This window comes from Vulpes vulpes, chromosome 8 (genome assembly GCF_048418805.1).
Source record: "Vulpes vulpes isolate BD-2025 chromosome 8, VulVul3, whole genome shotgun sequence".
NCBI lineage: Eukaryota > Metazoa > Chordata > Mammalia > Carnivora > Canidae > Vulpes > Vulpes vulpes.
Genome location: NC_132787.1, coordinates 58,981,131 through 58,985,112, shown reverse-complemented (window position 1 = coordinate 58,985,112; position 3,982 = coordinate 58,981,131). Strand labels below are relative to the sequence as shown.

The following is a 3,982-nucleotide window of genomic DNA, read 5'->3' as shown; positions in this document are numbered from 1 at the left end:
ATCAGGCAGTAGCATAGAAATTTGCTTTCTCTTGATTGCCATTTTCATGGAATATGTTTTTCCCTTTTAGTCTATAAGTGTTCTTAAAGCTGAAGTCTCTTGGAGGCAGCGTATACTTGGGTCTATTTTTTTCTTTTTAAAAATATCTATTCAACCATGTCTTTTGATTAAGAATTAAATCCTTTTACATTTAAAGTAATTATTGTTAAGTATGGACGTATTATTGCCATTTTGTTAATTGTTTTCTGGCTGTTTTGTAGTTCTTTTGTTCTTTTTTTCCTCTGTTGCTATCATCCTTTCTGTTTTGATGATTTTCTCCAGCAGGATGCTTGGATTTCCTTCCTTTCCTCTTTTGTGTATCTACTGCAGATTTTTGGTTTGTGGTTACTGTGAAGCCTACTTAAAACATCCTATACTTTTAACTGCCTATTTTAAGCTGATACAAACTATAAATGCATGTAAAAACTCTAAATTTTTACTCTTCCCCTACATTTTCTGTTTTTGATGTTTCAATTTGCATCTATTTATATTGCATATACACTAAAGAGTTATTGTAGTTTAGTTATTTTAATATCTTAGTGTTTTAACCTTTATACAAGGGTTAAAAATGATTTTCCTTCAACCATCACAATATTGGATTATTCTGAATTTAATTCTACCAGTGAGTTTTATACTTTCATATGTTTTCATGTTACTACTTAGCATGATGTCATTTCAGTTTGAAAAATTCCTTTTGACATTTTTTGTAACACTAGTCTAAGCCAATCTAGTGGTGATGGATTCCTTTAGCTTTTGTTTGTGTGGGAAACTATTTATCTATCCCTCCTTCAATTCTGAAGTACTACTTTGGTAGGTGAAATGCTCTTGGTTGGCAGTTTTTTTCTTCCAGGGTTTTGAATATATCATCTACTCTCTTCAATACCTGCAAGGTTTCTGCTGAAAAATATGCTTAGTCTTATGGGTTTTCCCCTGTATGTAACAAGTTGCTTTACTCTAGCTGCTTTTAAGATCCTCTCTTTGTCTTTAACTTGACACATTAATTATAATGTATCTTGGTGTGATTCTCTTTAGTTCTCCTTATTTGGTATTCTTTGGGCTTTATAGATCTGGATATATATTTCCATCCCCAGATTAGAGAAGTTTTTAGCCATTTCTTTGAATAAGCTTCTACTCATTTCTTTCTCTTCTCCTTTTGAGACCTCTACAATGCATACATTAGTGTTCTAGAAGTCCTTTAAACTATCTTTACTCTTTTTCATTTGTTTCTTTGATTGGATGACTTCTAATGCCTTGTCTTTGAGTTTGCTGATTCTTCTGCTTGATCTAATCTCTTGTTAAATTCCTCTACTGAATTTTCCTTTCAGTTATTATATTATTTACCTCTATGATTTCTGTTGTGTACTTTTCAGTATTTTATCTCTTTCTTTAAATTCCTACTTTGTTCATGAATTGAACAAGTTTTTTAAGTCCTCATTCAGCATTTCCCATCTTACATTTACACACAGTGTGTTGCCTGAGTGGGCCTCCCTGACCACAGGGAATATATGTCAGGCACCAGGGTAAAATGGAAAGGGAGAGAAATCCATTGTGGAACTGAATCTGACTCTGGATTTTTCTGAGCAAACCTCATTCAGTTATTCAACAGATATATATTGAGCTTCTTGCAAGTGCCAGAGATTTCCTAGAGGCAGCAATCCGGAGGCAAACTGCTTTCTGGGTTCATGGGTTAATGGAGCACACAGTAAGTACACCTCCCTGAGCCTCAATTCTCCTGTTGATGGAGTGTGGGTAACAGCAACAGCATGGAAACACTGTAAATGACCAGCAGCGTATGAGTGCATCATGGGGTTATGATATAAGCTTGAGAATTCTATACAGCAGTGCAAACATATGAACTAGAACTACATTTGTCAATATGGATGAGTAAGGTAAGTGAAAAAAGCACACTGGAGAAGTATACATTAGTAGGATTATCCATATAAAGTCTTAAAATGTGCAAAACAATAATATATTGTGGATACATCTCTTTGTAACAAAATCAAGAATTTATGCATGGGAATGATATATCAAATTTAGAAAAACTATTATCATGAGCTCTCTGGAGGACTCGGCAGCTTGGGTTGGAGGCAGGAGCCGACGGGCATGATGGACAAATATAAAGAAAACTGCATTGCAGGGCCTGTTAAGACTACAATTGCACTTGGTGATGGTCCAAAACGTGTTCTGGTGACTCAGCAAGTTCCTTCACAGAATCCGTTACCTGCAAATAGTGGCCAGGCCCAGCAGGTCTTGTGTCCTTCAAATTCTTCCCAGCGAGTTCCTCCACAAACACAAAAACTCGTCTCCAGCCATAAACCGGCTCCGAATCTGAAGCAGAAGCAATTGCAGGCAACTGGTGTCCCTTGTCCTGTCTCTAGGTCACTGAATAATACCCAAAAGAGTGAGCACCCCTCGTCATCAGCCCCTGGAAATAATTCTGAAAAGGAACTGGCAACAAAACAGAAAAATGAAGAATCAAAAAAAAAAAAAAAAAAAAAAGGCAATGGGCTTTGGAAGATTTTGAAATTGGCTGTCCACTGGGTAAAGGAAAGTTTGGTAATGTTTACTTGGCAAGAGAAAAACAAAGCAAATTTATCCTGGCTATTAAAGTATTATTTAAAGCTGAACTGGAGAAAGTAGGAGTTGAGCATCAGCTGAGAAGTAGAAATACAGTCCCACCTTAGGCATCCAAATATTCTTTGGCTGTATGGTTATTTCCATGATGCCACCAGAGTTTACCTAATTCTAGAATATGTACCTCTTGGAGCTGTCTACAGAGAACTTCAGAAACTGTCAAAGTATGATGAGCAGAGAACTGCTACTTATATCACAGAGTTGGCAGATGCCCTGTCTTACTGTCACTCAAAGAGAGTAATTCACAGAGACGTTAAGCCAGAGAACCTACTCCTTGGATCAGCTGGAAAGCTTAAGATCGCAAATTTTGGGTAGTCAGTACATGCTCCATCCTCCAGGAGAACCACCCTATGTGGTACCCCAGATTACTTGCCCCCAGAGATGAATGAAGGCCAAATGCATGATGAGAAGGTGGATCTCTGGAGCCTTGGGGTTCTTTGCTATGAATTTCTAGTTGGGAAGCCTCCTTTTGAGGCAAGCACATACCAAGAGACCTATAAAAGAATATTATAGGTAAGACCTAATGAGAAATGATCCATTGCTTCTTGTAGAATGCTTATCAGCCTTAACATTGGCTGTGAGCTGAATATTCATACTGTTTCTCTAAGCTGCATTTTGTGACTGAACTTACTGTACTCCAAGTTGAATTCACATTCCCTGACTTCGTGCTGGAGGGAGCCAGGGATCTCATTTCAAGACTGTTAAAACATAATCCCAGCCAAAGGCCAACTCTCAGAGATGTACTTGAATCACGGCTGTGATCAAGTGGATCACGGCTAACTCATCAAAACCATGTGGATCACGGCTAACTCATCAAAACCATCAAGTAGTCAAAAAAGCAAAGACTCAACTAGCAAACAGTTTTAAGGATTGTGCAGGGGGAGAAATCTGAGAGGCAGGGCTGCTGATATTGCTGACGGCCTTCCCCTAAGGGAGGGTGCTGCAGAGAAAGGCCTACTGCGCAGGTGGGCCTCGTCCAACCCCCTCTGAGTCTACTTAAGTCAACAGTACGCTCAGGAGTGAAAGTGTAGCCACAGGAATCGTGGCAGTGTCACTAGTTTCACAATTTGGAGGTGAGGTTCACCTGGACCTCCCCACAGCCTGTTTCGAGTCAGGCCTTCTTGTGGAGGACCCACTCCAGGTCCTACTGCAGGGAGAGTGGCCACCTCGCCGTGACTCCATCAGTGAAAGACGCATGCAATAACCTTCCAAGTACCTATGTGTGTGTGTAACTTATTGGATGGCCAAATCCAGTAAAACTGTCAGGATGAACATGTGATTCTTCTTTTAAATGTTAAAATAAATATTT

The 3,982-nt window shown here is 38.9% G+C and overlaps 1 pseudogene; it reads left to right on the top strand.

The window, feature by feature from the left end:
- The first annotated feature begins 2,075 nt into the window (after positions 1-2,075).
- LOC112915841 (aurora kinase A-like) lies at positions 2,076-3,622 on the top strand (annotated as a pseudogene).
- The last annotated feature ends 360 nt before the right edge of the window (positions 3,623-3,982 follow it).